The sequence below is a fragment of the Ambystoma mexicanum genome, chromosome 5p (genome assembly GCF_040938575.1).
Source record: "Ambystoma mexicanum isolate Mex_15411 chromosome 5p, UKY_AmexF1_1, whole genome shotgun sequence".
Taxonomy (NCBI): domain Eukaryota; kingdom Metazoa; phylum Chordata; class Amphibia; order Caudata; family Ambystomatidae; genus Ambystoma; species Ambystoma mexicanum.
The window spans coordinates 570,318,703-570,330,967 of NC_090930.1; positions in this window are offsets into that span (position 1 = coordinate 570,318,703).

Consider the following 12,265-nt stretch of genomic DNA (forward strand, 5'->3'; position numbering starts at 1 on the left):
ACAAGAAGACTAAAGAGTTCTCATAATGTGCAATCCTTTCTTTCATTGTTTAAGGATGATCAGACACCAGAAAGGTGATCAGGAGTTATGCCACTCCACCCCCTCTTTCGGACCATGGATATGGCATTTAGATAAAAAAAAAGAATCCATTTTTGTTCTAATTGTAATAACTTCTTTTTTATCAATATCTGTGATTCACCCTTAATTTGTTTCAAAATGCACCATTCAAATTCATTATAGGTATGTTTCATTTCTAAAAGAAGTTTGAAAAAGGGTGCTTGTTCAATTCCATTACTAGTACAACTCTTGTGTTCGATCATCCTTACCTTGCATTTTCTATTCGTTTTGCCAATATATATAATTTGGCACGGGCATTTTATTAAATAAATGACATTGCTCGTGTTACAATTCATGTGTACTCTAATATTCCACACCTTCTCACGACCCAGATCTACAGTCACAGTTTTTTTGGTCTGGGTACACATAGTGCAATTCGCACATGGGTGATGCCCTGATACTGGGGGTAAACCCCATAAATTGGTTTGTTGGGGTGCCTTCTTCTTGATACTTACATCATTTCTCATAACTAAGTGACGTACAGAGGTACTTTTTTTAAATGCCACAACTGGCCTACCAATATCTTTGGGCATAATTTTATTCCAATTTTTGTTGATAATACTCTTGATCTTATACGAAAGGTTACTAAAGATGTTCACAAATACCAAAGGTGTTTCCTTATTGTTCCTATCTCTTCGTATTTGTTGATCCAAAAGAGCTTCATGATTGTTATTAAATGCTCTCTTGGCAGCTCTTTTAACCAAGGGACCAGGATAACCACAGCGTGAAAGACCAAAGAAATAGCTAGGCTTAGTACCACAAATGAAATACACCAATCGCGGGCTGAAAAGATACGATATATGATATGATATGATATGATATGGCATTTATAACGTGCCTATACACAAGTGTTTCAAGGTGCGACGTGGCAAGGGGGGTGGAACAAAGGGAGGCAGACAACAATCCTACTAGGCCAGGTGTCATTCAGATCGCGCAAGTACAAGGGAAGGGGGGAAAGGAAAAGTTTGCAGGGAGAAGGGAGAGGGGAAAGTGCAGTACATGGGAAAGTGGGATAAATAAGATAAATAAGACACATAAAACAGCCAGCTAGTGGCAAGTGCAAGGAAGTGCAGACATAAGTGCTGGTAGGGGGACTGTAGGGACACAGAAAACGGTCCCCAGATGCAGGGGTTGCCAGGGAGGCAGTGCAGGTGGGTAATTGATGGGGCCTGGGCTAGAGATCAGAAAGGGTGGCCAGGTAACCAGTGCAATTTCAGTCAGGAATTCAGCAGGGGAGGGGAGGAGAGAAAGCAGAAGCAAAGAGGTAGGTTTTGAGGTGTCTTCTCGAGTTTCAGGGAGGCAGGAATGCTGTTCCAGAGAGAGGCCCCTGCCGAAGAGAGTGATCTGCCACCAACTCGTTGCTTGGAGAAGCGACTGACCCTGAGGAAGTTGGAGGCAGAGGAGCGAAGAGCTTGAGAAGGAAGATATTTAGGAAGAGAGAGTTGAAGGTATTGTGGCCCAGACCCCAGAAGGCCTTGTGTACAATGCAGAGGGTTTTGAACGTAATCCTCGCAGCCACTGGGAGCCAGTGCAGAGATTTCAGTCCTGGAGAGATACAATCCCTGGGCTTGAGGCTAAGGACAAGTCTTGCAGTCCTGTTCTGGATAAATTGAGTGTGGCTTTTACAGTTGTCAAGCTTAGAGAGGACCAGAGCTCTGGAGACAGTGAGCTTCTGGGGGAAGGAGAGGCAAGGAAGAATACCTCTAAGGAGGTGCAGTTGGTAGTGTGACTTCTTAGAGACGTCAAAGATGTGAAGGGAGAAGGGGAGTGCAGAGTTGAATATGACCCTGAGGTTTTTAGCCTTGCAGGTGGGAGTGGGAGGAAGGCCAAGAGAGCCCAGCCAGAGAGCTGAAGGGAAGGAGGGAGTGGGTGTGCCAATGAGTAGAATCTCAGTCTTACTGGCATTGAGGCAGAGGTTGTTGGCGTCATACCATTCCTAGATGGCAGATAGTCAGAGATGAGGGAAGGAGAGGAGGAGGAGGCCAAGGGTAGCCTGAAAATGAGCTGGGTATCATCCACATAGCACTGAAAGTTGGGATAGAGAGCGGCGATGCACTGGGCAAGGAGTGCCAGGTATTGGTTGAACAGCCAGGTAGAGAAAAAGATATCAGAGCGGAAGGGCCCAAGTTGGACCTGGGAGGGTCGGTCGGAGAGGAAAGAAGCCAGCCACGCAAGAGCCTAACCAGTGATACCCAAGTTATCATGGAGACGGTTGAGCATGATGGCATGGTTGACAGTGTCAAAGGCAGAAGAGAGATCAAGCAAGATAAGAACGCACAGGGTGTTAGAGTCAACGTTGGTGAGAAGGTCTTCACGGTTGTTCAGGAGAGCAGTTTCCATGCTTCTGGCAGCTCTGAAGCCAGACTGATGGTCATGAAGACAACCAACAGATTCAGTGTGGAGATTGAGCTGGGAGATGGCCAGTTTCTCCAGGAGCTTCTCCAGAAAGGGGGTGATGGAGATTGGGCAATAGTTAGCTGGGCAGGAGGGGTCAGCAGAGGGTTTCTTAAGAAGAGGGTGCACAGGGAGTGCTTCAGGGCGGGGAATGGAAGACTCCAGTGGTGAAGGAGTGCTTGCAGAAATCCGCCAGGGCAGGAGCCAGGGAGTCAATGTGGTCCTTGATAGTTTTGGAGGAACAGGGGTGAACCTGTTTCGACAAGACTTTCATAGATCAGACCTGGCTAGAAACCTCGTCTGGAGAGAAAAGGGAAAAGGAAGAGAAGGAGGGAGAAGGGGTGGCTGCAAAAGGGCAAGAGAGAGAGCTGGCAATAGTGGGAGGGGGCAAGAGGAGGAGAGTGAGGACAGGATGTCCTGAGTTTTTGAAATGAAGTGAGAAGCCGGTGCCGTGTAGAGGGCCTGGGAAGAGACAGGAGAGGTAGAGACTGCGGCAGGATTGGCCAGTTCCTTGTAGATTTTAAAGAGTTCAGCCGAGTTTTTAGATGCCGCAGAGATGCGGGCTTGGATAAGAGCTCTCTTCTTGGTGAGGACGGAGAGCCAGTATTACCTTTGCGGCAGGCGGCAGACCAGTTTGTCCGAGGATAAACTTGAAGCACGCCATTTCCTCTCGGCAACCCTACACTTGCGTTTTAGGGTGACGAGGTCTGAGTCATACCAGGAGTTACACTTATCTTTGGGCTTCAGGCGGATTCTCATGACAGGGGCAAAGATATCAAGAGTATCAGATATAGCAGAGTGGAGCGTGGAGAAGGCTGCGTCAGGGTGAGAGTCAGCCAGAGGGGAGAAGGGGGGGAGAAGGTGGCGGCGAAAGCCTCAACTGACATGCGCTTCATGGGTCGGATGACCGAGAAGATGGGTGGCAGTGACAGAGGTGGCTTGGCCTGCGAGCTAGGGAGCATGAGGTGGGAGGATAGGAGAAAAGATCACTCCAGGAGAGAGGAGTGGCGAGAGGGACAGAGAGGGGAAGGTCTGAGGAGATCAGAATATCAAGAGTGTACCCTGCAGAATGAGTCGGGCCACAGGAGAGAATGGTGAGTGAGAGAGAGTCACAGAGGTCACAAAAGAGTTCTGAGGGGGGACAGGAGGCATCCAGGTGGATGTTGAAGTCTCCAAGAAGGAGGAGTTCAGTGGTTGAGGCCAGGAGTGAGGAGGAGACATCCGCCCACTCAGAGAGGAAGGAATAAACCTTACCAGGTGGCCAATAGATAGTAGCCACAGTAAGGGAATGGCTAGGCGAGAGAGAGAGCCTGCAGACAAGGCATTCAAAAGAGGAGTAGGCCTGCGTAGGAATGACAGAGGCAGGAATCCACTGAGGGAAGATAAGCAGTTGGGCCTGGGCACTGAGAGGATCTTGTAGCCATCAGGTAGGAGTGTGTCAAAGCTGGTGACAGAGCTGGCTGTAAACTATGTCTCAGTGAGACCGAGGACATTGAGTTCAAGTTCTTCACGAAGGTGGCAGAAATCAGAGGAGGGTTTGACAGCGGAGCAGGAGTTAAGAGTGGCAATGTGGAGAAGGTTGCCCTCCTTGAAGGACTTCTGGGGAGGGGTACAGATCAGAGGTACGCCCTGTGGAAGTGTAGAAAGCACCCAAGAGGGGGCAGAGACGGAGGGGGAAGGCAAGGTAGTCAAGGAAAGGGGAGAGGGGACAGCAGAAGAAGAAAGGAAGCTGATGAAGTGCAGAAAAAGTCTATTAAAGAGATGAAGGTTGGCCTGAGGGCCTTGGAACAAGACGGTCCCATTAGAATAGACATTAATCATGACCGTAGAGCAGAGGTCTTCAAACTGTGGCCGCATCCCAGGGGGGCGCCAGAGCCCAGCATGAAATGTGTAAAAAAATAATAAAAAAAAGTTTTCTTTTTTTATTTTATTTTTTTTAGATTGGAGGAAATGGGAAGGGGCAGCTCACATGGTCAGACTGGGCCATAAAACGGTTTTAGGCACCAATGAATAAATGGCCAGCAGTTGCAAATGGATATTCAGTGTTTAGTCACAGAATGTTTGAATAGTTCCCAAGGGGTTGTTTTTTGTTCAAATGTAAACAAATGGTGATATTTAAAGAATATTTATTCAGCAACATGGTCAAAACTACTAGCTGCATAGTGAAGTAACTCCTCAAACAGGCCGACATTGGCCAAAAAAAGGGGCCCATTTTTTCTATCCTACACTAGCATTTTGCATTTTTGGTACGGTCATCGCCCTATTGCCATATAGGCCAGTCCAAGCCTGCCAGCTCATCCATATTTGGTGAGGGGGCGACCACCCACTGGCCACCTCACCCATTATGGAGGAGCTGAGGAGCCATCCCAGTGAAACACTGAGCACTCCCTCAGCTGATTTTTCCAGCTGAGGGAGTGCTGCTGGGCTGGCTGAACTGTCAAAGGGAAACAGTTTGCCTTTGACAGTTAATTTCACCAGCCGCACATGATCAGTGACCCATGCAACGCTGGGGGTGTTTTGCTTCACCAGCCTTGCATAGCTCATTGGAAATGCTGGCTGGGCACTGCATGTATGTATGTGCGAGGGGGTGCTCCTGTGCCTCCTCGCATATACGAGCAGAGCAACCTGGAGCGGGGCATTTTAGCAACCACGCGAGGTACGTTTATGGTGATTTTATTTTTTATTTAAATGTGTATGGATGTGTGTATGCTTGTGTTATGGGACTGTGGTGGGAGTAGGATGGGTGGCTGCACAGGGTTAGTGGTGGGATTAGGGTGGGGAGAGCCCAGGGTCTGAACTGGTTGTAGGTTGCGGTGACGGCACACAAAGGTTCATAGCGATTTCTACATACTGTCCATCTGGCACTTTTGGGAGGCCTGGCCTGCCCCAACTTTGCTCAGGGGGGCCCAGGCCAAAAAAAGTTTGAAGACCACTGCCTTAGAGGATAGGAAGGAGGCCAGGAGGGCATCCCAATGGGTACCATCATTAATGGGAGAAGAGGAGAAAGGAGAGCGAACAGAGACCATATACAAGTATCTTTTATTACTGTACAGTTTACAAAGCAAAACAGATAGCTATCTGGCTCCCAACACCTCACAGTGTGTACTAGCAGACACAGTGAGGAGTGAGAGTGCTGGACATCTAAACACAGACATATTTATACAATTTTAGCATGTTGTCCAGCCTCTCTTCAAGTTAACAATTTGCGAGCTAGAGTTTGTGCCTAGTTCATATGACAGATGTTACAATATTATACAAAGGATTAAACAAGTTTACATGTCCATAAAAATGCAATGAGGCTGTAGGTTCTCGGATCCATGGTAAGCCTTATTCTAAGAGTCACTACAATGCAGTTCAGCTAGAGCATACGATCTAAGGTTACTCTTCATTGTTTCAGTGTTTATACCAGGATGAGGCTTGTGAGCGCAGACAAGACTTAAATGACAGTTCGTATGAAGCGCAATGTTTCTTTGCATAAGTTAAACAGTCGGCTCTCGGTCAACCTAAACATTAACGAAACTCAAAGGTCGTTTGGCTCGACTGCAAGTGGAAGACACAGTCCACCATTTTAGTACATGGAACATGGGCCAATATCAAAATGGCGGATGAGTCTTAAAATGGCGGCGAAGTTAACCCAAAATCAGAACTTTGCGAATGCAGTTTTCTGCGTAACGCGAATGGGCTTAGGCCAATATTCATAATAAGGGGGCACTATATGATTACGATTTAACAAACCCTCCTTTTGGCATAAGCCAAGAGCTTTACTCAACCATTCGCTTTACTCAAAACCCCATGTCTCAATTTCCGTACATCCTGAATCACATTCTTCAGAAGTATCAATTGCCATTAGATCCTTGATAGTGATATCCTTCATTATAAAAACATTAGTCATTTTCTCAGGTGCATGTATTTTCGGTCCCAATGTACCTACAGTTTGCACACAACATCCCCCTAATATCGAACATATGACAGAGAGACATTGTATGAAACAACATCAGAACAATAAAATACCAAGGCTTACCACTCAGACTGAAATGAGCTTTCATCCCCAAGACCGTAGAAAGTCCCACAACCAAGCACTAAGATACCAATTTCCCTCGGGAACATTTACTTCTGTACTTAGGAAGTGCAGATTTTGTATTGCCTTGAATATGGTAGGGGAGGAGTCAGGCACAAAAACACAACAGGCAGATCCCACCAATTTACATACTGTTCTTTCGAGCCACTAATCTAATTGCTTTCTGTTCCAGCGTCATATTGTATAGTATATCAGTGGTTCTGTTGATGGTTCTCTCCAATACTCTTGCCAGTCTCCTAATATCCTCAGATTTCATGATCTGTCCCCAAAATGGCACAAAGGATTTCGCTACATCACCCATGACCTGTGAAGGAGTATCACTGTTCTTGTCCCACCTTGGACGAGCTCTAGAGACCTCAGAGGTGCTAGCCACATATACCCCTGGCAGCAAGATACCCAAATAACAAGTACCCTGCCAATCTCTAGGTAGCCAAGGATAAGCTTCATTGCCACAAACAAAATAAACAGGATCACTTACATACAAAGGTCTGTCCTCACTAGTCAGATTTGCAATATTGGTACAACCCTCAAAAGTACCCACTGGCTGAGAACCATCCCTTTGTATGCAGAAGGAAAAGGAGTTGGGGTTATGATTGATAGTGTAAGAAGGAGGCATGGCATCCCGGTTGCCTACGGGAGCCATCTTGAAAGAAATCAACGATTGGAAAGGTCTAGAAAATCTATCGGAAGGCCTAATAGAAGCAACATTGAGTTTGCTCCTATTCACAAAAAGGGAACATTCCAGAGGCATTAGGACTCGTCTTTCAAATTCATTCAAATTGGTCCCATCGAAGTTCCCCGAGATGCTATCATTCCACCGACCAGAGATTAGTGCCCTTAGAGAGGCGTAGCATGCAGTAGTCAAAGGAAGAGGATTAATATACCAGCCCAACTCTTTTTCCCCGTGCTGTGGCAAATGCAAACATATCCAACAATTTGTTCTGTTTAGAATCACATGGGTCGCATTCATGATTAATAGAAGTGTATCATTGTAGTAACTCTGTCTGTGTTGAGAATCCCTAGGAGGTAGAGTGTGCAAATGCACGAAAGGTGAAGACATAGTGGGAACACTCTAGGTAGGTTACAAAGTCTCAAATGGATGCACCCCCTCAATATACCAAAACCCAAATGCAAGTACAACTGTTAAACCAGTTAACATTATTACAAGAAAACAGTAAGTCCTCAAGGACCATGATTTTTGACGTTCAATGTCTTTGTTAGCCACAAGACTGATCAGTTGCTTCGTACGAGTGGAGTTAGCAATGGGCATTGTTCCACAAAGTCTGTTTCAAAAAGTTTCTATGACAGACTCCTTAAGTTCGTTCGTTGGTGATCTCCTGACCACGTGGTTTATCTTGCTCGAAGGTAACCTTGTCGGTCCCGGCCACTTACTTGTATTTCAGTGAGAGAGTGGCAAGGGACTAGCTCAACAATGTTTCTTTATGGCACAGCCATGCTGTGCTGTAAGTCTAGTGCCGTGGATGCAGATCGTACCTCAAGACTCCCGGTACTGTGTGATCTGCTAACAGAGTGTTGTTGCTTCCTGATGGAAGTGGTGAAACAGGAGAAAGATTGCTCAAGGGTGCATAAAGATCCGACGAAGAATTCAAAGACAAAGCAGCAGTCTCCCCAGGTCCCACGGGCTTAGGAAGGCTCTCCGAAACACCCTTGGTGTTGTTCAAGACAGGTTTTTCATGCAAAGCAGAACAAACAGTTTCCTTATTTTCTTCTTCATCAAGTGGCAAAGGAAAAGGTATTTTCTTGATGTGCATCGCATGTATCCAGTGTTTTATTCCTACTAATCGTACAGTGGTCTGTGTGGGCAACAGGACCGGAAACGGTCCTCTCCAACGTAGGGCGAGACAGGATGCTTTTTCGAAAACGTTTATAAGCACCCAGTCCCCAGGTCGAAGTCGATGACCTTGCCCCTCACATTCAACTGGGAGGGCTTCTCGCACCTGTTGATAAATCAAATATAAGTTTTGAGTTATCTGGTCACAGTATTCAGAAAGGAGCAAATGCTCCACGTCTTTCAGTATTTTGGGTTTAGATAGGTTCCAAATATTAGCTGGCCTCCCCATCTCATACAGGGAGAGTCCAGTTCTAGTCTGTGGGGTGGTTCGCATGGACAGTAAAACTACCGGTAAGGCATCTGGCCATTTCAGGTTAAAACTAGCACAAACTTTTGCTAGCTTGTTCTTTAGGATACCTTTATGGTGTTCTACTAGTCCGGCACTCTGAGCGTGTCTGGCCGAATGGAACCGTTTAACGATCTGCAATCCCACACATACTTGCAGGATAACAGCAGAGATAAAATTTGGTCCATTGTCTGACCAGATGACTCTCGGCAAACCGAACCTAGGAAAATATTCCTTAAGCATGGTTTTCGCCATTGTCATTGCTGTGGCATCATACACAGGGAAGGCTTCAACCCACTTGCTAAAGGCACAAATAACTACCAGAATGTACTTATAGTTGTAGCTGTGCTCCATTTCAATGAAGTCGAAATGTATTACCTCGAAAGGCACATAGGGGGACCAAAACTACTCCTCGGTGTTGCTGTACCCTACCCCATATTATGCTGTAAGCTTACCATACAATTTTGGACCAAACACTCAGCAGTTTTTGAAATATTTACATTTACCCAAACAGGTTCTAGTAACTTACAGATTTTTCTAGCAAATATATGGGTAGGACATTGAGCCATTGTAACCATAGCAGTGACATAAGCATTGTGTAGCATCCAACTGTTTCTTACATTGTCTACCCAAAACCTTCCTCATCCATACTGGCTAAACTCTCAGCCCAGTACTTAAGTTTTTCTGGAGTGACATCAGCTTGAATATTTTTTATCGAAACAATTCCTTCATCTACTGTACAGGAATTCGTAGCTTCTTTTGTTATATACATTTCTTAATGTAAATCAGTGGTAGTCTGTTTAGCTATCCTGTCAGCAAAAGTGTTTCCTCTCCCTACATTGTCTGTTAATTTCTGATGTGCGGCGCACTTCATGATTGCTAGTTGAATAGGAAGCACAAGTGCTGAGAGTAGCTGAACTATCAAGGTACCATGTTGGATTTTAATTCTGTGTGAGGTTAAGAAACCTTGTTCTGCCCATAGTCTACCGAAGTTGTGAACCACCCCAAAGGCATACTGGCTATCTATAAATATATTTACTCTAAGCCCTTCAGAAAGTTCACAAGCTCGAGTCAATGCGATAATCTCTGCGGCCTGCGCAGAGTTATGCATAATTCTCTTGGTTTCCACAATCGTGCTTAATGTAGTGATGGCATACACTGCAGTGGATGTACCATCCGGAAGTTTGAAGCAGGAGCCATCGCAAAACAGCTCCCCTTGTGGCACCTTTCAATGGTGTATCATTTAAATCAATTCTGCCTTTAGTTTCTTGCTCTGTAGTATAAAGGCAGTCATGTGACATTTCGTCACTGCAAGCAATGTCTTGAAGAGAGGCAATAATGTAGCCGGATTCAATATGCAACACCTCTTAATTTGAATATGTGGTACAAATAGGTTCATTTTGTATCTTGTTAATCGTTTGGAAGTGAGGTGTTGCATTTGCATTCTGTTTAATATAACGTCTATGGAGTGGGGTACCATTCCGGTTAAATAGTAACCTAAAACCATACACTCACATTGTTTTACGGATGCAGCAGCAGCAGCGACGGCTCTCAAACATCTCGGCAAAGCGCATGCAACAGGATCAATTGTGGAGAAAAAATAACCACACAGTCTATTCTTCCCCCATTTTCCTGCGTTAACACAGCCAAAGCACATTCATGCACATATAACACAAAGGCATTGTCATAATTTGGTGTGCCCAAAGCTGGTGCTGAACACAGTGCAGCCTTGAGCAGATCAAAAGTTTTCTGGTATTCCAAGTTCCACAGTAATGGCAAAGAAATGCTCTTCTTCGTCAATGCCAACATAGGTTTTAACACTAGTGAAACCTTAGGGATCCACTGTCTACAGTAAGAAGCCATTTGTATCAAGGTTCTGATCTCTTTCTGTGTATTTGGGACAGACATGTTAGAGATGCTTTTTATCCGTTCAGGTGTCAATCTTCTTCCCTCCTTTGACAGGAGATAGCTTAGATAGGCGACCTCCTGTCGACAATACTGAAACTTTTTCAATGAAGCCTTATGCCCATTCTTTCCTAGATGAATAAGCAACAACACAGTACCCTCTTTGCAAGCAACTTGTGAGTCTGCAGCTTAAAGGAGATCATCAACATATTGCAACAATGTACAAGTGGGAGACAACTCAAGTGTATCGAGCTGCTCTTTCAAAGCTCTACTATTAATGCTCAGACTCTCTGTATACCCTTGTGGCACATGAGTGAATGTAAACGAGTGTCACGCTATGGTGAACGTGAACAAATATCTACTATCCACGTGTACGGAAATACTAAAGAAGGCATTCTTAAGATCCACCACACTGAAATGAGTAGTAGAAGCTGGAATGATCGTTAATATCATGGTTACATCAGGCACAATTGGGAATTGTGGAGCAACAATCTTATTGATAGCACGCAAATCAATAATAAAACGGAAAGGAATCGCATATTCCCCTTTCTTATACACCAGTAAAATCGGGCTATTGCACAAACTTCCTGCAATTTCCTTAATCACTCCACGATGAACAAAATCAGAAACTATGCTTTGCAGAGCTTGCTCACCATCAACTGAAATCTTATATTGTGGAATATGTGGCAACTTCGCTCCTGGCTTCAAAACAATTTTAACAGGTTCAATTTGCAAAATGCCAACATCATTGTCATCAACCGCCCATAAACACACCGGAACTTTACTTCATTCAGGCGGTAAAGATCTAGTCAAAAATTGTGAGGCATAAGATTGCTGGGGTAAAATCGTCAAACCTACTCCATCCAAAGAACAATGAATGACTGCATTTAATTCCCTCAACAGATTCAACCCAGACAAATTCTCACCACAATTCTTCGTTAGAAGAAATGGACAGTGATCCGTGAATTGCCCCAGTGAAATTGGTACCAGCTGAGAAACCAGACTAACCAGGGGCGTAGGAGACCCATACAATCTGGGGGGGGGATCGGGGACACCTTGGGACTTTTCTTTTTTTATTTATCGTTTTTTAGTCAAAGAACTCGAATTTTCGCAAAATTAAAATAGCAGTACGTATTAAATCACATATATCATCACTATATAAAACAAGAGAAAAGAAAAAAGAAAACAGAAGAAAATTAAGAAAAAAAAAGCAGTTCAGTGAGAGTACAAAATCCTTTTATTTGGTGTCTCACTTCAGAACGCTCAGTTCACATAAAAATGTTACCACTTACTTCCCTGGTCAAAAGGCTTTCATGGCCTGTGCATACCTCGTCCCAAAAAGATTGGGTGTCCACCCACGACTCCTAGCTTGTCCACAAATCTCACAAACTGTACAACCCTCTTAATGGGGGCTTTGCTGCAGACACAAACCACAGAGTAAAATGATCTTTCAATTATTTTGTAGTGAGTGATGATCATGAGCATTTGTCCAAAAAAACAAATATTTTTTCCGACGTTCGGTACGCATATACATTGTTTTGCTATTTTTTGTATATCAACCAAATCCATTATATCTTTGTGTATATTGCACACACAAACATGATTGAGTCTTTTCTGAGCCATAGTTGTGTGC